Raw genomic sequence first — 26,607 nt, 5'->3', positions numbered from 1 at the left:
GCCATGGCCCTAGCCACCAGCAGGGCATTGGAGGACAGGATCCACGACCGCCAGATCCCTTAAGGGGATACCCCTAAGAGGAGGGTTGGATGATGGCCACAACCTGTCCTCAGACACACGAGACATATACATTTGTATAAATATCCTTTATACAAGATGAGTCTTTTAAGGTGGTTGTAAATAGGATCAACAGTTTGATCCTCCAGCTGGACAAAGATTACTTGAAATGAAGCTCATGGAGCCCAGACAATACACAATCAGTTTCATATAGAAAACCTGACAAACATGTCACTTTCTGGTTTGCATCATTCTCTCATACACACTTGATATTTCAGCTTCCTATTTTACTCTGCATTTTTAAATTAGAACTCCTGTTATTAATATTCAGACTTGCACATTTTAACAGCAGCATTTGAAATTTGAATCTTTAATTTCCTTTGCACTCTGTATAATTTTGAGCCTCGTAGGCTTCAAATATGAACCCTCATAAGTTGTCTGCTGCTGACTAATAATTGCCATTGTTACAAACAAGCACTATCCATTCATCCAACGTCTCACAATATTAACCCCTTTGTGCCAAACTTGCTTCTGTAATCTTATGAAATCCTACGGTAATACCTTCCAACCTGTTGTCAAATGTGCTTATGTGACGATGGCTCGGCGATTGCAGCCACACGTTGATATAAAGAGGTAAGACATTTGAGATTGGGTTAACAAAAGTCACAACTTTATTAACTTGGGAGCAGAGGTGATCTGCAGTGGATTAAATTGCAGGCATTCCTAAGATTAAATGTTAATGCTACATCTCTAAATGATTGTGAACCTGAGCCATTCCTGAGTCCAGAGACTGTACCTTATCAGCAGTTTGATATAAACCAAGTATAAAATAGCAAAACAAAACAAAACACCAATCTCCAATCCCAGGTCTAATTCTTGTATTGCAAGGTAAATCTCTTCTTTGTATTCTACATTTGATACTTGATTCATTATATGTAAATCTACTGACATGTTTCCACCAGTTCATCAATATTTTTCATAGGTTGACTCTGCAAACAAAGACCTACACATGATGAATTTTTGGATTTCCTATACAGAGCAGGAGGTTGTATTCATTGGCTTACAAAGCCTGAGCAACTCCATGGCTGTATAGAAGAGTAGACTTCAACAGTTTCATACTAGAAAGGTGAAAATCCAATAGCTTTGTTCTCAAAGTAAAACACACACTATTATTTAATTGTTTATTAAATATGTATCCTCCCCTTCCTTCCAGAGGAGCCTAGGGTGGCAAACAATAAGTGATAAAACAATAAAAGCACATTAAGAACAATTAAGAGAGGGAAAGGACTCTGAAGTCTTGTTGAAAGAGGAAGGTCTTCGGTAGGTGTCAAAAGGACAAGAGAGACGGTGCCTGTCTAATATTCAAGGAAAGGGAATTCTAAAGGGCAGGTGCCACAATACTAAAGACCCAATTCCCACACTGTGTAAAACAGACCTCCTGGTAAGATGGGATCTGCAGGAGACACAGTGATGAATTTAGTATGTAAGAAGTGAGACAATGTTTCTGGTATTCTGGACACAACTTGTATAGCGCTTTATGCACCCAAAACAGCACATTGAGCTTAACCCAGTAGCAAACTGCCAGCCATCAATTGCCCTTAAATTAAATATTTGTTACAAAATGGGTAGCCCATTTCCATTTCAAGGTAAAATCGATATTTTATTATAGATGGCGTCACATCTTTAAAGGAAAGCTGAATGACAAAATTTACATGTATGTAACAGTGGGTGGGCAGGAAATTGGAAAGCACGTGATGATGATGATTTTGTTTGCTTGAGATCAGATAAAAATAAAAGCAACCCTTTATTATACTTACTTTAGTCTTTGTGAGTTTCCAGCATTCTTACAGATTCTGCTGGAAAAGACGTGTATGACGTGAAATGATAATTTTGTAAAGAAATTTAACCAGCTGTCAAATTAAGATATTAAAAGCTGTCACTCCACTCTCAAGAGACATTATTATGTTTTGTCTTACAAATATATTGCAGATGTTTCTCTGATCCGGTATAAAATGCAAATCACTTCCCTGTATATTTCTTGTTCTTATGAACGGGTAGGTATGGCTCTAGTTAGGACTGAAAACAATGGCTAAAATCTCTGTTGCCCAGACAACCTCTGACTACCAGTTGTTGCTGGGCTGCAGGTGAGGCCTGCAGGGCTTGTGGAACTGGAGCATGGTCAGGAAGAAGCAAGTGGGGAGGGGAGCCCTGGCAAGCAGAACCCAAGTGAGACCCAGTCCCTGCTGTGGAGGATGTGCTGTGGCTAGGGGTGGGCCTGGGCGGTTCCCTTGGCAACAGGACATGAGGAGGGCTGGTGTGAGGGTATTTGGGGAACAGGAGTTGAGATTCAATGCTGAGAGATGCTCTTTCATATGTGTCCTATACCTGGACAGAAGCCTCTTGCTCTCATTTGCGGGAGGAGAGGTTCAACATCTCCTTCTTCCCCTGCCCCGTTACCCACCATCTGTTTAATTAGGATTTTAAAACCCTTCATTAAATATTACCCCCCACCCCTGAATTAATTCAGGGCCAGCCAGTTTCAGTGTACTGTAGGTGATTTCTGGGTCAGCAAGGGTTGTACAGTGGTACCTCGGGTTACAAACGCTTCAGGTTACAAATGCTTCAGGTTACAGACTCCGCTAACCCAGAAATAGTACCTCGGGTTAAGAACTTTGCTTCAGGATGAGAACAGAAATTGTGCTGGTGAGGAGTTAAAGGCTGTATTTCATCTGGAAGAAGGATTGATGGGGACGGAGCGATAAGGGAAGCGAGTCTTTATTTTTTATTTTTTTTCATATGAGTTACTTTGTACCTTCCCAGACGTGATGTCCTGGCTTGTTTGGAGTGAAAGAGAAGCAAAAGACTGTGTGAGTTGAACTTTATAAACTGTTGTTATTGAGTATATTTTTTTGAAGATGAGGAGTTGCTGATGAGAAAAGCCCCCCTCTAGTTGGATGGGAGGAGTGCCTGGACGCGTTCGGAGGATTTATGAGTTGTGACGCATTTTGAATTGGAGCAGCGACCTGAAGCTAAGTTCAGCTATAGGGCAAGGAGATCCATTAATTTACCAAGAGTCTATGCATGGTGTGAGGTCTGGTTCTTCTGCCTGGAAAAGCTGTAAATTTTATAAAGATCGTTAATCTATGAGAGAAAACGAAAGTGATTTGAGTTTTTTTAAGATGGCGCTGCTTCGTGTTGAGAGTCGACGCAATAGGGACGCTCCAGACCAAGAAGATTTATGGGGAGGCTCGACTGATTAACTCACACAGGAGAAAGAACATTTGTGAAACTTTGTTTGACATTTATCTCAGCAGCTGGGAAATAATCGGTTGAAAGAGGAAAACATCTATGTGACTGTAAGGGAAAGATCTGGATTATTATGAACTCGGAGAGACGATTTGAACTTTAGAAAAAAGACGGCAGTGGACGGTTGCGAGGAATCCCCAATTTCTTGAAGCATGGGAACCCAAAAAAAATTTCTAGATGATTTGGCATAACATTCGGTTTGATTGATCTATATGTGTATAATTTGAAATAATGAATGTGATATAATTGGTTTTAATTGGAAAATTAATAAAAATATTGGTTTTCTTTTAAAAAAAGAGAACAGAAATTGTGCTCTGGCTGCGCAGTGGCAGCAGGAGGGCCCCATAAGCTAAAGTGGTGCTTCAGGTTAAGAACAGTTTCAGGTTAAGAATGGAGCTCCGGAATGAATTAAGTTCTTAACCAGAGGTACCACTGTATTGGCCAGGGTGTGAGGACTAGAATGCATCATACAGAACTATATATTTCTCTTACCCCAACACTATGCCTCCTGACACAGAACAGCAGTCACTGGAAGCTTGCACCTTCTAATAGGCTTTCGGTGATACATGGATGGAACAGGAGAGAGGCAGGGAACTAGGCAGAGGGCCTTCTCGGTAGTGGCGTCCACCCTGTGGAACGCCCTCCCATCAGATGTCAAAGAGAAAAACAACTACCAGACTTTTAGAAGACATCTGAAGGCAGCCCTGTTTAGGGAGGCTTTTAATGTTTAATAGATTACTGTGTTTTATTTTTCTGTTGGAAGCCACCCAGAGTGGCTGGGGAAACCCAGCCAGATGGACGGGGTATAAATAAAATTTATTATTATTATTATTATTATTATTATTATTATTATTATTATTATTATACCTGCTATCTCTACTCTGAATCCTAATTGCCAGCAATGCTCCCACTTCCTAACCCTGATGCAGTTCTGCACCAACAAATACTTCTGTTTTGCTATATAAAATGGTTCTTTTGCTGTTATGTCCCATTAATTAATATGCAGATATATGCATTTCAAGTGTGTAAAGTTCTTCATTGACATTGCCTTAGTTGTCCAATGCAAACTAGTACTTTTAGCTCCAAGAGGCAAATAGGGCTAAGAGACCAGTGGCTTGTATAATGCAGTCCTTATACATCTGTGGCTGATGTGAGGCTGCGAGCAGAGCTGCTGCTATCCAAGTCTTTGTTCGTAGAATGGCAATTCAGACTGGAGTAAGTACAGACTTCCTCAGAGCAGTGCAAGAGTCCAAGAGTGCTTACACAGGGTCCATGTTTCCTTTTGGAAAACTGAGGCACATCAGAGACTGTGGTGTCTTCATGATATATGGTTTATTTACCAACCTCTTTCCCATGCCCAGCTTGCCCCGGTGTGTGCCAGTCCCAGCTGCACCCCTCAGCAGGATCCTCTTTCTCCTCTCTGTTGTCCTGCCAGTTTATGACAGGAAATAATGCGTGAGAACTTTAATGATTCACTGCATCACCTTGAATTGCTGAAGAGCACACTCAGAACAATTGCACACAGTCTGGAGCAAGGGAATTCAGCCTGAGAGGTCAGTGAAATCATTGACAAAATCCACACTCAATTAAGGTTCCTGAGCCAGGGTGGACACTGTATGTTTTGTACAGTATTGCCTTCCCAAATAGCAGAGTCAAATTGTGTGCAGGTGTGAAAGCTTGAGGAAACAGCTGTTTCCTAAATTGCTCTCAATACTATCATTATGCAGTCCACCTTTGAACAGAAAAGCAGTGGCATGCACAATCAAGAGCATGTTTGCAAATTTTCAGTTTAATTGTTGAAGGCAGATGAGATGTGATTCATAAGAAGCTATTACCTTTCATCTGAGTACAAGTGCATGGGTTTGGATCTGTGTGTCACAGTTTCTAGGCACAACACTGAAATCAGTCATGTTACTCCAGATCTCACTAGCTGAGAATTAAGCTCTTTGTGTCTACTGGTACATCTATCAGTGTAATTTTTGAGATAGAAATCTGGCGGCCTAGGCTTTAAGCTTTGGGGTGGTGGCCTGCTATTTACCTTCTGCTCTTAAAGGTATTCTGGAAGTGCACCTATTCCGGTAGTGCACCCTGAGAATGAAGTACAGGGGAATCCCCACAGTTTTTAATCTGTGATATTTTAATGTATTTTGGTATTTGTTGGAAGCCGCCCAGAGTGGCGGGGGAGACCCAGCCAGATGGGCGGGGTAATAATAATAATAATAATAATAATAATAATAATAATAATAATAATAATAATTGCCCGTAAGTTCCTTCTGATCCAGTCTGCCCTGTTCTACCCACGCTGTGCCTCATTCCGCCCCTGCCATGTCCCTCTTTTGACACCAAACTTGGCACATGTGTCAGAGGTTGCGCATGACTCGAATGTACACAAGTGAGAAGTTGCCTGTAATTTTCCTGGGAAGAGGAAATGGACTTGAGCTATTAGAAAAGCTGGTGACCACATGCAAACATTTTTACAGCTTATCAAATATGCATTGCCAAGACACATCAGCAATGTTCCAGGCACAGTCTCAGCATTTTCTGTTATTCTAGGCCAGCAGCAGAAATGTAACTGCCTAATTCTTTACGGTTTCCAAGTAGTCATTCCCAAAGGATTGTGAATTGGCATCCTCGTTTGGATGCACGAGAGCCATCAAAAGCTGGCAAAGTGGTGCTATAAAGCAATGCACCAGTCAAAGATCTGCACTATGGGATGTAAAACAGAATATGGAAATGTTTAAAGATTAAAAGACATGAGCATAGTCATAAGTTCCTTTGCTGGTAGAATTCTACCTGTGAAAAATCTTTAAAATATATTCATGAAAAAATGAAGAAACACTTTGCTAAGTTTTTGTTTGTTTGCTTGCTTGCTTTGGTTCTTATTACCTCAATGGGCACTTGATTATCTTGCTCATTGTAATATCTCCTTCCCTCATGCATTTCACACAGCTATAGCAAGAGTGTCCATCTTTATCTCTGTGACACTGTGCCTCCTGTATTCCCCCCCCTTTCATTCCTTTCTAGCTCTGCACTTCCATCTAGGAACAAAAAGGTGAAGCACTTGACATGAGGGTAACTAGGTCCACAACTTTATTAACTTCAGAGCAGAGGAGAGCTGCAGCAGATCAAACAACTGTGGGAGCATGGTTAAAGTAGAATGTTAACACCACTTCTGACAGCCTACTAAATGAGCCCTGACAACTTTAGGGCAAATTAGGCTGACCCCTTAGGGCAAATGGGGCACTGCCCCACCAGCCTCAGTCTGCCCCCACCTGCCTGTATCATTCCTTATAACCAGTCTGGGGGTGCCGCTGCTTGTCACCTTCCTGCTCCTTGGTCTCAGTGTTGCCCTCCTAGAACTCAGCAGGGAGAAATCAGAATTTGTTGGCTCTGCCTGCCATTGGTTCTGGCTCCACTTACTGTTGGGCTCTCTAGCCACAATGGGCACCAACCACCACTGATGCCAGGTGTGTTTGCCAACCCCCTCAATGCAGGAAGTTGGGAACAGAGCGGGTAAGCCTAGCTTGCGCCTGTGTTCAGCATAAGATGTGGACAAGACTGCATTCTTTTGTAGGCATTAATAGGGCCATGCCGACTTAAAGAAAATCTCATTGTGGTTGCAATTCTATCAATATACACTTCCTAGTCAGTGAGCCCCACTGAACACAATGGGTTACTGCTGCATGAGCATGTGTAGGTTGTCTTGTTGTTATGTTCACACCTCAAAGGCCTAAATAATTTCACAAACTCATCCTTTTTTGAAGCAATTTCTAATGTCTCCTAAATTGTTCTCATCACACATGTATACTAGTAGATTAATACTAAATTTGGACAGGTTTTTTTCCAGATATTATCAGCAAAACCTGACATTTTTTGTCTTTCCTTTTCAAATGCCTGCACATTTCTTGTCATGATTACTGTAATCTGCTGCTTACGAGTCTCCTTCCCTGCCATTTCTCTCTTCTTCAATCAAACTACACTCAGTCAAAATAAGCTTTCTCCTGTATGCTTTTTGTAATTTTAAGTCTTTATAATGGTATCTTGTTGCATTTCATTTTACTGCTAAATTTTTGCACTTGCTTTAAAGGTGTATAGGGCATTATTTATCCATTTTGTTCTGCTCAGGAGTCATGGTTAAGTGTGCTGTTTCTTCATTTTGTTTTGTTTGCTTCTGCCATTTTCATTTATGCCCCTTTCATCCTGTTGGTGGTGCTGTGGTCTAAACCACTGAGCCTAGGGCTTGCCAATCGGAAGGTCGGTGGTTCGAATCCCCGCAATGGGGTGAGCTCCCGTTGTTCAGTCCCAGCTCCTGCCCACCTACCAGTTCGAAAGCACGTCAAAGTGCAAGTAGATAAATAGGTACCGCTCTAGCGGGAAGGTAAACGGCGTTTCTGTGTGCTGCTCTGGTTCACCAGAAGCGGCTTAGTCATGCTGGCCACATGACCCGGAAGCTGTACGCCGGCTCCCTCGGCTAGTAAAGTGAGATGAGTGCCCCAACCCTTTACCTTTTAAGTGATTCAAAGGATCTGAGAAAACTTCTATTTATGTCAATTTGTGTCACTTTCATTGTGAAACTTTTCTTTCGTGATAGTCTGATGAGTAGATACCAAATAAATGAATCCGAATCTACTGCCTGATGCATATGAAAAGAGTTAGAATGAAAGTAGAAAATGTCTTGCATCTAGTAGTTTGATTTGTGCCAACTATGGTGGGGTACTTGGTGCAGACATTTTCTTTTGGCTCCCAGCCAGGGGCTACTACTGTATAATTGAATAATTGCATTTTATTAAATAAAGAAGTTCAGCAGCAGTGAAGTGTGCAGGGAATGCTATTCTTTTATACCCACACAGAGATGTCCCCTCCAACATTTCTCAGATGAAAATAGAGATGTCCTAAAGAAAAGTGGGACATTGCAGGATCAAATCAGAAACCAGGATGACTTCTGTAAATCCAGGACTGTCCCTGAAAAATAGTCTGCTTTCAGTCATGGTCTGATGGTCACCCACAGTCCTAGGCACAGTGTGACATGATTATGGTCCCTGCATATGAATTGCCTACCTCAAGTAGGTCAACAAGATAGGGAGGGAGGATTTTTTAAAAAATGTGAACCCCTTGTGACACTTCTTGTTGCGGGACAAGGCATCGGACATCCCATACCCCAACCCATATAAGTAAGAGGCCAATAAGACTGGGTTTTGGGTAAAAACAGGCCACAACTTTATTGTATACAGATTAAAGAGGTTTGGCTTGGGCATGGGGCAATCTAAATACTTCCGGCTCACCCGCCAGAAGTGACACGTGGGCAATCCAGGTGGGGGTTCCTAAGACTTATGTCAAATAGGGTAACCCCCGTAGGGACCACCGTCTGGGGGAGAGCCTTTGTCCCTGCCCCCCCCTGGGGACACGGACATGGCCACTCCCCCCCGGATCCTTTTAACGGGATACCCCAGTGTTTGGAGGGGCAGGAGGGGACTATAACCTCCCCTCCGTCCAAAACAAGGGATTGCCCCAATGCTCAACCAGTTGTGACAAATCGCTATGAGGTAAGAGCCAATTATCCTACCTGGCCCTGTAAAGAACAACGACCAATGTAGACACAGCAAAGTCATTGCCTATCAGTGTAAACCGTTTGTGGGTGGAATGGGGAAAAACCTGGCACAGGAACAAACAGGCTGTGCCCCAAATGTGGGCTGCTTAAATGCACAGGGGGCGGATCCAAGTGCAGTCCACCATTGGCTTCATTAGCTCTGCCCCTGGCTCTGCCTGCATCCCAGCCTGCATCCCCATTCACCAATGCAAGGTGCAGGCGAAGATCCAGCCCCTGATAGGTGGAGGGGGCATATGCCCCCTCTGCCTATCAGGAAGGGCACTGCCATTTGAATTCCACCATCGGGGCCCCAGTGAAGCCTCTTCCGTCCAGCAACGCCACAGCACCAAGAAAGATGAGCAGATTTGGGGCATTTTCAGCCCTACCTTCAAAGTAGGAGGCTATAGGTGCTGACCCAAATGAAAGTCCTGCAGCATATGGAAATGCTCATTGAGATGGGCTAGGTGCATGGCTGTAGGCAAGGACAGGGGTAGGGAGGGGCAGCTGACCCCCAGTCAATAAAATTCAATAAAATGCATAGCAAAATGAGATTCTACCACCCTAACAAAAGGCCTGCCCCCCACCCTAACAAAAATCCTGGGCACAACCATGGCTAGGTGCACAGAGGCTATTTTTGGGGGGTCCTGACACAAGGGAGCTCAGCGAAGAAATCAGAAGGGGAGAAAAACTCTCCAGTGTTGTCAGATCAACAGTAATTAGATTAGGGAAAGGAGCTGAGAAATTAGAAAGCCCCCAGGGTTCAAAGTAAAGAAATGTTGTGACTATGTATGAGTGGAAATGAGCTTTTGCCCTGCAAGGTCTTTGGAATAGAATATTTCTAAGCAATGTATAAAGAAACAAATGAATAAAGCCCTGAAGATGGCATGTGAACTGAAGTGCATGGGGCTAATTTAATGATAAACATTAATCCCTTCCAGCATCTTGGAGATAAATTCTCTCTCCCTTTTTTGTTTACATTGATGAATCTACCAATTTTGTGGGGTGAAGGTTGTCTCAATTTTCCCAATCCTAAATTCAGTTCTCCACATTTTTGCAGCAATCTGCAATTTTGTGTTTGTTTTCAAAAGTCCTTAGGGAAAATTTATCAGCATTTGACTGTGAATTTCTCCTAATACACACACTTTTTGATTCTTCCTTATATAATGTACTTTTGTACATTCCCCCCCATTAATACATACATTTTCATTAAACTTTTGCCTAATATATGCATTTTGAACACATTGGTGGGAGAATTATATCACAAAATTCAGAAAAGTGCGAATTTTGAAGGATAATCGTTTCAGTTCTCATATTGGTTGGGAAAGTGTGATTTAGGCAGTTTCTCATGAGAAGCTGGGAATAAACATTTCCCCCAATCCTAGCCGTGATCCATTTGAAAGCCCAAACCTGTGTAGGCCTCTTATATTTTTCTATGTGCGACTGCAAATGCAAAACTGAATTTTCATGGTTAGAATTAGTCATGCACTGGCCTATAAAGCTACATTACACAAGTCCAGGTGGTTAAAATTCCATTTATTGTTATCCTCTCAGAGTGCTGAAGGAAGGCTTTCTGCTGAAGTGCTGAAGCACAATATTCTGCCACTGGACCACCTAGCACCCATTGGCCCAAAAGTTTCCTTTGCATGACTGGGGACATTGGAAGGGGAGAGTAAAGAAGCCTGTGGGAGAGAAGTTTGTCTGCTGCAGTGAAGGAGGAGAAGAATAGGAACTTCTGTTGGGAAAAAAAATAACTACTCCCAGTCTGTTCTACCAACTGTAAAATTGCTGGTTTGTTATTAACAGCTTTGATAGCACCCTCCTACAATTTCAGCAGTAGTAACCATTTTTTCATATTCTCAAACCTTTATTGGCATATGTACAAGATTCCAATACTAACCATATGTTTGCAACTGAACATAAACAGATGCTCTTCTCGAGAAGTATATGTTAGTGGTGCCAGGGAAATTTTCACAAGCATGGTTTAGAAATTTGTTTTTGGAGATTATAACAAGGTGGCCTCAAAGGAGACACAAGCTTTCTGAATCTTTATCTGGTTTGTAACAAAAGAATGAAGAATTGCCAGCTTTTCTCTTTCCTTCTCTACCCTCAAGCCTTTCCCAAATCCCTAGCAAGAAGTGACAAAATAGGTAGCAGTGGTACACTGAAAGTGAGGGGGGGCTGTTTCCCTTTTTCTTCCCGCCTTCTTACCATAATATGATGTTGGAACACCATTATAGAAGCCTGTGGGAAGGACTGTGCCTCCTGGCGCACTTTTCTACAGCATGCCTGTCATGAAAGGCTTAGTGGCCACAGAGTCAGTAATTTATTATTATTATTATTTATCAAATTTATACCATGCACTTCATCTTCCAGTTAGACAAGAACTTTATTGTCTCTCTCCAACAAAACAATGGCAAAAGGAAGCTCTTGATTCGAATCAGATATATTTAAAGGAGGGAAATAGTTCTGAAGAGAAACTATAACTTTTTATCACTTCTTATAAATGGTACCACGATGACTACTGACAGCACCCCAGCACATTGTGACAGTTTGAGTTTCTCCATGTCACTGTTCTTCAGCTTCTCTAGCTGAATCATGCTGCCCTTGATAGATTTTGCATGTCCCAAGTGAGAAGCTCTTCTCACAGTTCCCATGTTGACAATCATATCTTGGCTTAGTAAGAGGAGATAAAAACAAGCCTTTTGCTGGTGAACAAAGCTCATTCACACATTCCCTCCGCTGTGCAAGCAACCTGACCCAGAAGCCTCATCCACAAGGAGCTATGCCCACCACTTGTGGTATAAGCAGAACAAAACATTAGCACTAGAACTTGTGGAAATTCAATGGACCTGAGTTGGAAGATTCAGGATGGATAAAAGAAAGTTCTTCTTCACACATAGTTAAACTATGGAACTCACTCGCAGGAGGCAGTGATGGCCACCACTCAGCTAGACAGCTACAAATAAAACGTTCAAAGTGTGTTGTAAAGTGCAATTTACAAACGTGACACTAGATGGCGGTGGTGAGCTATGGCAAATTCAAAATGTTAAAAAACCATTTTAACAGCTTTTTTTATGTGTGTAGATTTCGCCTTAGAGTGTTTTAAAAGAGGATTAAAAGAAGAGAGGACTGTCAATGGTTACTAGCCCTGGTAGCTATGCTCTGCCTCCACAGTTGGAAGCAGCCATGCTTCTGAATACCAGTAGATGGAAACCACATGAGGGGAGAATGGTCTTGTGTTCAAATCCTGCTTGCTAGTTTCCCATAAGCAACTGTCCAGCCACTGTGAGAACAAGATGCTGGACTAGATGGGTGGTGGGCCTGATCCAGCAGGCTCTTCTTATGTTCTTAAGCCATGATTTGAAGGAAGTTTAATATCCTGACTTTTTCTGAAGCTGTTCCACCAGGCCTTTGGTCGGGGTTCAGTCTGACTCCCCCTCCCCTATCATAAGAACTTGCATGAAAGTGGCATCCCAATTTTTCTCACAGGTCACAAACAGTTGGGCCTGGTGAGCATTTAAGGTTCCCAACCCTAATCTGCAGGTTGCCATCTGATTGGATTTTATTCTGATCCTGATCTGATTTTAGGATGCATTTTAATTGATTGCCTGATTTTATGTTAATGTGTTATACACTTGCTGGTAACCACTCTGAGCCCGCTTTTGGCCGGGGAGGGAGGAGTATTTAAAAATATTATTTATTATCATTATTATTAATCATAGTTTCCCAGTTTAGACAAAATGCGAAACTATGATTAAATAGAAGTTTCCTAGTTTAACCATGGCTTCATGAAGGGAATTTGTGCATAAGCAAATATTTAGTGCAGATCTTATTAAGCTAAAAATATGTGTGTCCAAATTAGCAGATTGAATGCACACTTATAGATTCTTTTCAGAAATCATATAGGTATGGATGAAAAATGTTATGTAACCCAAACCCACCTTTTGTTCCAAGAATCTGACCTCAATATTATTCAGTTTTCTTTTTTACTTTTTGCAACAGGACTATCATTTTTCTGGTCCCTGTTTGCATTTGACCCTGCATATTAATAGCATACTCCCCCCCCCTTGTATTGCATGGCCTCACGTTGCAGTAACACTCCACTCTTTTTGCTTTTACCAAAATATGTGTCTGTGTAAAATATGAAATTTATTAAGATCATTAAAAAAATGAGTGTGCATCATATCTGGGTGAATCTCATAACCCAATGTGGAGCAGGGGTGCCTGAGAGGCATATTGGGCTTGTCAGATGTGTACTTTGTGGTGCCTTGAAGATCCAGATATCAAGGAAATGCTGCTGACAGGTATTTGATAAAAGTAACAGTATACTGAGCTTAACATAATGCCATAACAGCAGGGTGGGATGATGGGGAAAAGGAAAACAAACACCACATTGAGGAGAGGGCAGAGGACAGCTCCATTGTGACTTACAGGTAAAGCTTGAAATGAGATGGAATGAATTCACCTGGAAAGCAAAGCCCCTTTAGTTCTGCTTACGCAAAGTTCAGCTTTAATGATAGCTAAAAACACCTGGATCCATTTCATTGTGATTTGGCACACTTCATTCACTCTGGAGATGCTACTGTTCTTGCAAATTTTATAAATTTCAATCCAAAGATAAAACACACACACACACACACACACACACACACACACAGAGGATTTAAAAAATCTCCTAATACTGAATAACCTCAGATATGCTGATGACACAACCTTGATGACAGAAAGAAAGGAGGAATTAAAGAACCTTTTAATGAGGGTGAAAGAGGAGAGCGCAAAATATGGTCTGCAGCTCAACATCAAAAAAACTAAGATCATGGCCACTGGTCCCATCACCTCCTGGCAAATAGAAGGGGAAGAAATGGAGGGAGGGAGAGATTTTACTTTCTTGGGCTCCATGATCACTGCAGATGGTGACAGCAGTCATGAAATTAAAAGACACCTGCTTCTTGGGAGAAAAGCAATGACAAACCTAGACAGCATCTTAAAAAGCAGAGACATCACCTTGTCAACAAAGGTCCGTATAGTAAAAGCTATGGTTTTCCCAGTAGTGATGTATGGAAGTGAGAGCTGGACCATAAAGAAGGCTGATCGCCGAAGAATTGATGCTTTTGAATTATGGTGCTGGAGGAGACTCTTGAGAGTCCCATGGACTGCAAGAAGATCAAACCCTGAGTGCTCACTGGAAGGACAGATCCTGAAGCTGAGGCTCCAATACTTTGGCCACCTCATGAGAAGAGAATACTCCCTGGAAAAGACCCTGATGTTGAGAAAGCTTGAGGGCACTAGGAGAAGGAGACGACAGAGAACAAGATGGTTGGGCAGTGTTCTTGAAGCTACCAACATGAGTTTGACCAAACTGCGGGAGGCAGTGGAAGACAGGAGTCCCTGGCGTGCTCTGGTCCATGTGGTCACGAAGAGTCGGACACGACTAAATGACTAAACAACAACAATACTGAATAGCATAGAGAGCTGTGTAGCAGACTCAGAGTCAAATTGGGTAACTTATGACATGCCTCAAACTGAGGAGAGCTGTTTTTCAAAGCACCAAATGGGTTCTGAACTGAATATTGTGGTCAGTGCACATTGCATATAGATGATTTATGATTAACAGTGTGCCAAATTACAGGGCAATTGATTCAATTCAATCACCTTATTGGATTTATGTTGTCCAGATTTGTATAACTGTAACATGGTACCTGTCCTTCTCTGTCTTATATTCCTTGACATCAGCAAACTACAATGCCATATGTTCCCTTCATTGCAAATTGGCTTTCAAAAAGCCTAAGTGATTATTAAGTAGAAGCATTGTGCTCAGACAAAATGAATGATTATTTATCTCTTTCTGAATCACTGACTTTTTGATGGTTCACCATTAACCTTTGTGGAATTAAATCAATATGACTATTTCTAGAGTTGTCCTGAGTAATCATTGTCACCAAGAGTCTTATCTCTCATGGCTCCAATGAAGTCTAATATTTTAAACAGTGAATTTACAATTTAATCTGTCCTTTGATTGCAGGATGTTATACATGAAGGGAATTCAGAATGGTTTCTGTAGCTTGCTCAACGTTTTAACCCTGACTCAAAACTACAGAAGTGTATCATCCATGCAAAAATCTGCTGTTTGGCTGGGAAGAACAAATAGGAAGTGGGGATTGAAACTGCTCCATTAGCTTCTCTCCCAAACATCCGATTCCTTCAAAGAGCTACTCACATTCAGGTATACAGAGTCATACTGAATTTTGCAGCACAACTCCTGTTTTAAAGTAATTTTCCATCCCACTAGGAATAAATATATAGAAGAAAATTGCTTCTGTGTAATATTTTGTCACCCTGTGTTTCCTGGGAAGGGTGGGTTATAAATTTAACAACAACAACAACAACAACAACAACAACAACAACAACAACAACAACAACGCTAACATGTCTATGCAGTCATTTAATTTTTTCTTTTGTAACTAGTCATTTTAATGATCAGTATATATGAGATGGTGCTATATAAATACCTTTATAAATAAATAAATAAATCAAAGAGACTCTAACTATTTCACTGAGAGCCTAGAGGTTCAGGTTTCTTGTTTAGGTGAAGAACCTTTGTTCATATACTTATATGTGCATGCCCATTGTTCAGTTGAATGCATGGAGAATGCATGGGCATTGAGACTGGGTCTGGACCTATTTACTTACTGACTGACTGACTGACTGACTGACTGTACTTATTTACCACGCTTCATCATAAGATCTCAGGGTGGCTCACAGAAAAAATACAGGATAAAAACCAGTAAATAAGTAAAACAAAACAGCAAAACAATAACCCCCACTTCCCACAGACACATTTATAAGGCTGTAGAATATTAATTAGTCAAAGACCTGGTTGAACAGGAATGTTTTCACCTGGTGCCTAAAATATATATAATGAAAGTGCCTGGCGGACCTCCCTGGGGTGAGCATTTTCATTGCCCTCTCCATGTGTTGGCTAGATGTGTTTGCACTTTGGGTACATTTTGCCTGTTAGTTCTACTGTACTTTTATATTAACACTGCAGTGTTTAAAGATTTACCCTCTCCCTTTGTCTAAATGCTGCTGGAGATAATAAGCTCTGAACATGACGGTCCCCTAAGTGCCTGTCTTTAATCAGTTTTAAAAGATTGCTTATCCAAATCTGTAGTAAAATGTGTTCAATGTAAACAATAGCTCCCCTGCCTTTCTGTTTTAGATACAGACCACTTAAAACTCAATACAACAGGCGCAGAGAGAAGAATGAAAATGGATGCTGCTGTTTAGAGAGGGAGGGATCACTCTAAACATTCATTGTAAGTCATCAGTGAAAGCTGCTGGTGTGACTCCGTTTATGAACCTCAGCAGTGCCTGATTCAATAGAAAACTTTTTGTTGTTGTTGTTGTTTAGTCGTTTAGTCGTGTCCGACTCTTCGTGACCCCATGGACCATAGCACGCCAGGCACTCCTGTCTTCCACTGCCTCCCGCAGTTTGGTCAAACTCATGTTCGTAGCTTCGAGAACACTGTCCAACCATCTTGTCCTCTGTCGTCCCCTTCTCCTAGTGCCCTCAATCTTTCCCAACATCAGGGTCTTTTCCAAGGATTCTTCTCTTCTCATGAGGTGGCCAAAGTACTGGAGCCTCAGCTTCACGATCTGTCCTTCCAGGGAGCACTCAGGGCTGATTTCCTTAAGAATGGATAGGTTTGATCTTCTTGCAGTCCATGGGACTCTCAAGAGTCTCCTCCAGCACCATAATTCAAAAGCATCAATTCTTCTGCGATCAGCCTTCTTTATGGTCCAGCTCTCACTTCCATACATCACTACTGGGAAAACCATAGCTTTAACTATACGGACCTTTGTCGGCAAGGTGATGTCTCTGCTTTTTAAGATGCTGTCTAGGTTTGTCATTGCTTTTCTCCCAAGAAGCAGGCGTCTTTTAATTTCGTGACTGCTGTCACCATCTGCAGTGATCAAGGAGCCCAAGAAAGTAAAATCTCTCACTGCCTCCATTTCTTCCCCTTCTATTTGCCAGGAGGTGATGGGACCGGTGGCCATGATCTTGGTTTTTTTGATGTTGAGCTTCAGACCATATTTTGCGCTCTCCTCTTTCACCCTCATTAAAAGGTTCTTTAATTCCTCCTCGCTTTCTGCCATCAAGGTTGTGTCATCTGCATATCTGAGGTTGTTGATATTTCTTCCGGCAATCTTAATTCCGGCTTGGGATTCATCTAGTCCAGCCTTTCGCATGATGAATTCTGCATATAAGTTAAATAAGCAGGGAGACAATATACAACCTTGTCGTACTCCTTTCCCAATTTTGAACCAATCCGTTGTTCCATATCCAGTTCTAACTGTAGCTTCTTGTCTCACATAGAGATTTCTCAGGAGACAGATGAGGTGATCAGGCACTCCCATTTCTTTAAGAACTTGCCATAGTTTGCTGTGGTCGACACAGTCAAAGGCTTTTGCATAGTCAATGAAGCAGAAGTAGACGTTTTTCTGGAACTCTCTAGCTTTCTCCATAATCCAGCGCATGTTTGCTATTTGGTCTCTGGTTCCTCTGCCCCTTCGAAATCCAGCTTGCACTTCTGGGAGTTCTCGGTCCACATACTGCCTAAGCCTGCCTTGTAGAATTTTGAGCATAACCTTGCTAGCGTGTGAAATGAGCGCAATTGTGCGGTAGTTGGAGCATTCTTTGGCACTGCCCTTCTTTGGAATTGGGATGTAGACTGATCTTCTCCAATCCTCTGGCCATTGCTGAGTTTTCCAAACTTGCTGGCATATTGGGTGTAGCACCTTAACAGCATCATCTTTTAAAATTTTAAATAGTTCAGCTGGAATATCATCACTTCCACTGGCCTTGTTATTAGCAGTGCTTTCTAAGGCCCATTTGACTTCACTCTCCAAGATGTCTGGCTCAAGGTCAGCAACCACACTACCTGGGGTGTACGAGACCTCCATATCTTTCTGGTATAATTCCTCTGTGTATTCTTGCCACCTCTTCTTGATGTCTTCTGCTTCTGTTAGGTCCTTACCACTTTTGTCCTTGATTATGGTAATCTTTGTACGAAATGTTCCTTTCATATCTCCAATTTTCTTGAACAGATCTCTGGTTTTCCCCATTCTATTGTTTTCCTCTATTTCTTTGCATTGCTCATTTAAGAAGACCCTCTTGTCTCTCCTTGCTGCTTTTTGGAAATCTGCATTCAGTTTCCTGTATCTTTCCCTATCTCCCTTGCATTTTGCTTGCCTCCTCTCCTCCGCTATTTGTAAGGCCTCGTTGGACAGCCATTTTGCTTTCTTGCATTTCCTTTTCCTTGGGATGGTTTTCGTTGCTGCCTCCTGTATAATGTTACGAGCCTCCATCCATAGTTCTTCAGGCACTCTGTCCACCAAATCTAAATCCTTAAACCTGTTCCTCACTTCCACTGTGTATTCATAAGGGATTTGATTCAGATTGTATCTTACTGGCCCAGTGGTTTTTCCTACTTTCTTCAGTTTAAGCTGGAATTTTGCTATAAGAAGCTGATGATCTGAGTTACAGTCAGCTCCAGGTCTTGTTTTTGCTGACTGTATAGAGCTTCTCCATCTTTGGCTGCAGAGAATATAATCAATCTGATTTCGATGCTGCCCATTTGGTGATATCCATGTGTAGAGTCGTCTCTTGTGTTGTTGGAAGAGAGTGTTTGTGATGACCAGCTTGTTCTCTTGACAGAACTCTATTAGCCTTTGCCCTGCTTCATTTTGAACTCCAAGGCCAAACTTGCCAGTTATTCCTTTTATCTCTTGATTCCCTACTTTAGCATTCCAATCCCCTGTAATGAGAAGAACATCCTTCTTTGGTGTCATTTTTAGAAGGTGTTGTAGGTCTTCATAGAATTGGTCAATTTCACTTTCTTCAGCTCCGGTAGTTGGTGCATAAACTTGGATTACTGTGATGTTAAAAGGTCTGCCTTGGATTCGTATCGAGATCATTCTGTCATTTTTGAGATTGCATCCCATTACAGCTTTTGCCACTCTTTTGTTGACTATGAGGGCCACTCCGTTTCTTCTACAGGATTCTTGCCCACAGTAGTAGATATGATAGTCACCCGAACTGAATTCGCCCATTCCCTTCCATTTTAGTTCACTGATGCCCAGGATGTCGATATTTATTCTTGTCATCTCATTTTTGACCACATCCAGCTTACCTCCATCCATGGTTCTTACATTCCAGGTTCCTATGCAATATTTTTCTTTACAGCATCGGACTTTCCTTTCGCTTCCAGGCATATCCGCAACTGAGCGTCCTTTCGGCTTTGGCCCAGCCGCTTCATCAGCTCTGAATCTACTTGTACTTGTCCTCCGCTCTTCCTCAGTAGCATGTTGGACGCCTTCCGACCTGAGGGGCTCATCTTCCAGCGTCATAACTTTTATATGCCTGTTGTCTTTGTCCATGGAGTTTTCTTGGCAGGGATACTGGAGTGGCTTGCCAGTTCCTTCTCCAGGTGGATCACGTTTAGTCAAAACTCTCCACTATGACCTGTCCATCTTGGGTGGCCCTGCATGGCATAGCTCATAGCTTCTCCGAGTTATTCAAGCCCCTTCGCCACGACAAGGCATTGATCCATGAAGGGGAATAGAAAACTATTCATCATATTTTTTCATTTTGGATGGTGGGATTTTGAAAACTGGAAATTCAAGAGGCTTGGTGGAGATTATCATCATTGTTATCATCATCAATGGGTGAGAACAATGCATCCCTCTTTTGCCTTTCTCTCTGTGTGTATATGCGCTGTGTGTGTGTGTGTGTGTGTGTGTGTGTGTGTGTGTGATGAAGACATCAACACTCTTTTATCACCTATAACTTTCTAACCTGGACCCATATTTATTCTTTGTCATCCAAAATGCCTGATGATCATAGGAGCCAACTACCAGGGGCTAAGGTCCATTTGCCCCCCTCCAATAACATATTTGAGGGGGGCTGCCCCCAAAAGTTGATGAGCATTTCCATTCAAATGGAGTTTGTGTGCCATGTCATGTGGGGCACAGCTTACCTACTCCCCCCCCCAATATTTTATTCAAGTTGGCACCCTTGCTGCCATTGCTTTTAATAGAACACACACAAAACACATATCATTATGATGGGAAGGGATACAAAGAGATACATGCTACATGTGGGGTCCCCATTAAAAGACAACAGATCACCCAGGTTCAGGAAGGTAGTTCCTGCCCATGCTGAGGAAGTGTCCCAGGATGCAGCACCATGCATTTACCCACATGAGTAAAAAGCCAACCATTCACTTACTGTATGTGTATAGGATAAAGCAAAGCAATACACTTGGGAACACCATCTAGGGAGAGGTCACTAAACTTTCACCCTCCTTATGCCATTGAGAACCAAGCCAGCCCCCATCTGCCCAGCCTTTCCCTGAGTGCCATTCTTTGGTCAAATAAGAGTGTGACAGAATGTCAGGAGAGAATTAAATCTGGCATTTAGAGAGATTATTTCCAAATGTTCCGGGTATTTAATTGTACACAAATCCCATGCTACGTAGCGCTTTGCTCTTCTGTACAAGAAATATGTGTCTTTTAGACTGTGGGAAAATAAAGTTACCAGTGAAGTGTTGACAAAGAAAGAAAATAGCCCACTGGAACCCAGAGAACTGAATGAATAAGGTCAAAATTCATCTTGGAACTTCGCATTTCCCTTTTTTTCACCCTTCTTCTTCTGCAGTGTTTAGAACTTTCAAAGTTCATCTGCTGCTTGACACTTCCTTGAATGGTTGTTAATGAAGCTGCTGGAAATAAAAGGTGGTTATTATGGTTTTTTATTGAACTATGTTTCAATAAAGACAGGCCAACACAAAAGGAGGGGGAAAGCAAGAAAATGTAGAGACAAAAATTTAGAATCTGCTTAAAGCTGTAAATTTCTAGGCAGCTCACAATTACTTAGATGAAAACATCACATTTCCAGGGTCCCTAAGTACCCATAAGTCCCAGCCGCTAGTATACCAAACCTTAGCATACTACTGTTCCTCAATTGTCTGAATATACCAAACCCAAATACAGATCACCTTCCTTATGATCAATGCGTAACATGGGGCTCTACAGACTCTCATCACAATACACATAATCACTCTCTGGGCTGATGAACATAACACAGGATTTACTAATGCCTGACATGCATTATATTAGTATATACATACTCTGCATTATATTACTATATCTGTGCTTGTAATCTGAATGGAAATCATAAATGCGCAGCATGACATCTGAATGAATAAAAACTGGATGACTCTTTTCCATCACTCTGTGTTTGCCAGAAAAGAATCACCATTTACAGGGGCTTCATTAATCAGGATTTGGATTTTTAAAACTACAGTCGTACCTTGGATCCCAAACACCTTGGTACTTGGACCTTTTGGCTCCTGAACACCGCAAACCTGGAAGTGAGTGTTCCAGTTTGCAAATGTTCTTTGGAACATGAATGTCCAATGGGGCTTCCTGCAGCCAATCAGAAGCCGCGCTTTGGTTTCTGAACGTTTTGGAAGTCGAACAGAATTCCAGAATAGATTCCGTTCGACTTCCAAGGTATGGCTTTATATGCTTTAAACTGCATGATAAAATGCAGATAGATGCATGGACATTTTATTTGACCTATCAGCTGATGTCTCTTCAACTGAAATGCTAACATACAATCTCTGGTAATGATTCAAAACATACCAGTAGACTAACAAGGAATAAAAGAGGACTCTTATCAGATGTTGTGCAGATAGAAAAGAATAATCCGGATTCAAATACAGTCACTTATAATATTTCCTTATGACATTACTCAATCATGGCATCATTCTCCCAAGTGACACAAAAAGAACTGTCTTGAAATGTAACTATGAAGACTCAGATTTATGGAAAACTATGCAAGACGTTGTTATTTCCACAGCTTGACAATATTCCCAGAAAGTAATTGAGACCACTGAGAACTGTTAAGCTATTACATTTTGAGATGGATAAGAGATGCTCTATTTATGTAAGTTGCTAATAAGTAAAATATTCCAAGCAGGTGATACTTGAAGATGTATATAGCATAGAGCCTATGTTTTGAAGACAAAGAAAACTCAAAGTTATGCTTTAAATTCAAGTATGCATGTGTTTTCCTTCAAAAAGCTGTTAATGAATCTGAAAATCATAAGCACTGTATATTGGATTTTTGGTATTTTCAACTGTATTATATTCTGAATAGTACTTTACTCAGAATGATTTATAGCTCTAGGAGTCTCTAAAGACTTGTTTTATTATTTCTCTCATTTATATCAAGGTTTAAGAAGATCTCTCCATTAACATAGCATTCTAAACCCCACTTATGCGAGGCTGGGGTGGTGGTGGGTTGAGCAGAGTTGTCCCTTTGCTCAGTTCTCCTCACTTCTCCAGCCTCCTGCCAGCTGCCATTGAGAGTGCATCACTCTACCAGCCCCAACTTATCTTTGCTGCCTGCTGAACATGTGGGCAGACTGATGAGGGCCAACCAAAAGCCCCCAAAGCGGGCATTTCAAGGGCGGAGAGGGAAGCTGAGGACAGGTTGGTTCCCCACAGTATATATGTTGCAAGAACAAGATATAGCCACTCGGTTCCACTCTCTAAAATCTGCCTTGAAGGCAGCAGCATTGCAATACATTGCTTCCAGCTCCCAGCACCAGCTAAAGTTTCCAAACCTGGGAAACTTTACCACATTGTGGGCTGACACCCTTTCCCTTAGCTTGCTTGAATCAACCCTGGTGGGCAAGGTCAAGAGGACTTGAGATCAGCTGAACATCTGCAAGTACCTTGTCAATGTACTCTGGCTTCCAAAGCTGAAACTGATCCCACAACACCTGACTAGATGCTGTGTCAGGCATCTCAGGTGGAACTGTTAGAACAATGGCATCCAAGTCATCACAAAACAGCATGATTTTACCCTTAAAGTGCATTACAAAGTTGTCAGAACAGACTTCAGGGGGTTCCAACATTCATCACAGCAAGCTCTACAGCATTTGCACTCCAAAGACATAATCCAACTTGCTTCAGTGTCTGCAAATACTCTGAATACTAAGGAGCAATACAGACTCTGCAGTGCCACAGAGGGCACTGGAGATAGGTTTTATGAGCCAATTTTAAATCAGATTATCTTTATGGATATGACAGTTGAGATTTATTTATTACTAAACAGTATAAACCGGAAGGTTTTCCAGAAAGGAGTTCAGTGTTCAGGTATGGCAGCTAGACCAGGTAAAGAGTTTTTATACTAAGCTATGACTTAAATGGTTATATTATTGTTCTGGAGTGATACTGTATCTCTCTGTGTTCAATTTGTAGTAATTATCATTGTTAAAGAGGCCTTTGGGTTAAACAATAAAGCAACGATGATGAATTTTGCATATTATTACACACATCCACAGAAACTGCCACCCATCAGAAAAACTTAGCACAAAAATGTACCTTACTTGACAGTTGGTATAAAGGTAATAATTGTTATTACAATAATAATGATATGCTTAGTTGGCTTCATAGACATGTGGAACAACAAGACAGTATCAGGGGACTATCTAATAGGCTACTGCAGGTGTTCATAGCAGCTGTTCCTCTTCAAGAGGTAGAAACCCAAGCTGCAATCATGTTTTCCCCTAGATGTGTTTAGAAAACCTCTTTGGGGTACATTCAATGCCCTGTTTATTTGCAAGACTGCATAGGCCATCTATTTCACTCTGTGAGAGAGATGATTTGCATGAATGCTCTCCATTTCAAAAACTTTACAATCTTTTTCAGAGTCTACACTGGTAGCAAGCTGCCTTGTTTTATTGTAAACTGTTCATTTGAGTACATTTAACACCACATATCGGCTCATTCCTATCTGATGTACTTTAACATCTGAAATACAGCATGGGGGGCGGGGAGAAAGAGAGAGAGAAGAGAAGAAGAGTTTGGACTTGATATCCTGCTTTATCACTACCCGAAGGAGTCTCAAAGCAGCCAACAATCTCCTTTCCCTTCCTCCCCCACAACAGACACCCTGTGAGGTGGGTGGGGCCAAGAGACTTCAGAAAAGTGTGACTAGCCCAAGGTCACCCAACAGCTGCATGTGGGGGAGCGGGGACGCGGACCCAGTTCCCCAGATTACGAGTCTACCGCTCTTAACCACTACACCACACTGGAGAGAGAGAGAGAGAGAGAGAGAGAGAGAGAGAGAGAGAGAGAGAGAGACCGACCAATGGCTGTTTCAATACAGTTGATTAACTATAGGTAGGGCAAGTCAAATGTGACAATTGCAGTTCCAAAAGCCACAAAATATATTGTTAAAGAACATCCAAGGATTAAAAATATGTAGATCTCAAAATATACCTCAGCATAGAAATACAACATTGCTGGCTCAGTCAATCCAGTTTTATGCTGCAGAGGTTTATGGACCAACACTGCAAATCTCCAGTGATTTTATGACTTTTAATTACAATCTTATCACATGCAAACAAGAATTACTGGGATTATACATTTGGATTAGTGTTTTCCAAGGAGTAAAATGAGTGAAGACATAAGATTCTGAAAGGAGTACAAACTAATTCCCATGATTTGATCGCTAAGCTTGACTGGTTGAGTTTTAATTTGTCAGTCAATATGTTCTGGTCCCTTTAAAAGCCCCAAAGCAGTGACACTTAATGTAGGTTATGTATCGCCTGTCTTTTTTCCTGTTTTGCATGCAAAACCACCTGAGTTATTCCCAAGGACACAGTTATGCTCTTAGGTGTATACATTATCATTATGAGTCAACATTTTTTTTGCCACTGAGGCATGTAGCATTGGCTAGTGATGGTAGTAGTGATGACATTTGTGGTCCCTTCCAACTATATTCCTGACCTCCTTGGCTTTGAGTCTTGGAAGACCTGCTCCTTGTCTTGCAGGCCTTTTCCCACCTAGTCTGGGAGTGCAGGGCTCTGGAGGAAGAGTAGAGGGTAGGGATGAAAAAAGAGCAGCGAGAGGAAGGGGGCTTTTCCCATCCTTTGGATCCCCTGGGAAACTCAACAAACCTGCCATAACTGGGTGTGGAGAGTGCAGCTGAATGCGACACAGCTGTGGGATACATTGGACCTGACGCAGAGCGGGAATTATTTAAGCAGAGTTCTTCATTGAAATAATAAAAGCTTTATTGAGTTTAAAATAAAGTTCTTCATAAAATAGTTACAGAAAATTTTAATATAAATCAGATACAGAACACAGACTCGGCTCTATACTGGCACACACTCTGAGACAAAGATGATCACGACTTTTAGGTAAGTCACACAGCCTGGAATGGCAGTTAAGCCTAGAATGACAGTTAAGACAGTTACAGTTATGACAGGTAGGCTTCAACAGTTATAGCCTGCTTTGCTGTTCCTGCTCTCATGCGTCTTTGTCACATGACAGGACCTGCCCATAAAAAGCAAGTCTAAAGTGAGATACTAGTGTGATGTCTGCTGTTTCCAGGAATTCTTCTCATTGTAAGACTTTTGTGAGTGAGCTTGTAGCAGGGGCCCAAAGGGCCCCAATTAAGGTGATAATGTAAATCCCTATAAATTCTAGAATATGCTTATAATAGTGAATTATGGGAACTTGTTGCTTTAAGAAACTGATGATCTAGCAAGATGCCGTTCTTTTACCAGAACAGAAGGTCAGCTAACACACAAATCACAAAGATATAATTCATAAGCTAGAACACAAATTGTTATATAGTACACGTCACACAGGTTCCCAACACGCATACTATCTCACAATGTAACATCTTATTGAGAATCAAAGGCCTAGCTAGCAATCCTTGGCCTAGTTAGCAATGCTTATTGCGCATGCGTATTAGATTAGGTAATGACATACGTATTGAATATGAAATGAGATGATGATGAATATTAAAATATTAAATGATGTAATGCTTTATGTGATTGGTTAAATCAAAATCCTTTGTCTGAAATGTTATAAATTCCTGCCCGACCTTTGGGCGGGGTTCCAGTATTCCGAAATGATTCGACTGTAACCTTATTGCTTTGCAATAAACATAATGGACTCCTAACTCCTCTTGTCTCTGAGTTTTATTGGCTAACTCAGAAGATAAGCCATTTTTTGGCTTACAACAAGCTGATAGTTGGTTTGGACCCGGGGTGAGAACACCGAGGCTGAGAGGGAGGGTGGGCCAGAAGCAAAATAAATTGATATTCATTTATATAACTTAGCAACTTTGTATCAATGGAACATTTTTATATGTAACTGTATATTTTTGATATATTTTTTAAAGTTTCCTGCTGTTGCTTCAGTTCTCCACACACTTATTATAGACATTTTTAAGAGGGATAGAAATTAAATAATCATCATTAGTTCTTTATTTTGCTATGTATTTTAGGAAGTGGTTTGTCTGTTCTCTGTGATTTGGGTACTTCTGAAGACATTGTCACCAAACTTGGCACAACAGTTGCTGAGATGAAGGAGCAGGTTTTAATCTCAACTTGGATACCACCAGATGCCATTTTGAATCAACGTGGCAGACCAAAGCATTAAATTATATATTAATCTCTACAGCACCACCAATAAATATTTGGAGAATCTTCCTGACTAGAGCATTGGCTTCTTCATAAATTTCAGCCTTTCCAGTTTAGAAAGGGAGTTAAAATGATCCAAGAGGA

The sequence above is a fragment of the Zootoca vivipara genome, chromosome 10 (assembly GCF_965207765.1).
Source record: "Zootoca vivipara chromosome 10, rZooViv2.hap1.1, whole genome shotgun sequence".
In the NCBI taxonomy this organism is placed as follows: Eukaryota; Metazoa; Chordata; class Lepidosauria; order Squamata; family Lacertidae; genus Zootoca; species Zootoca vivipara.
This window is presented reverse-complemented; position numbering follows the sequence as displayed.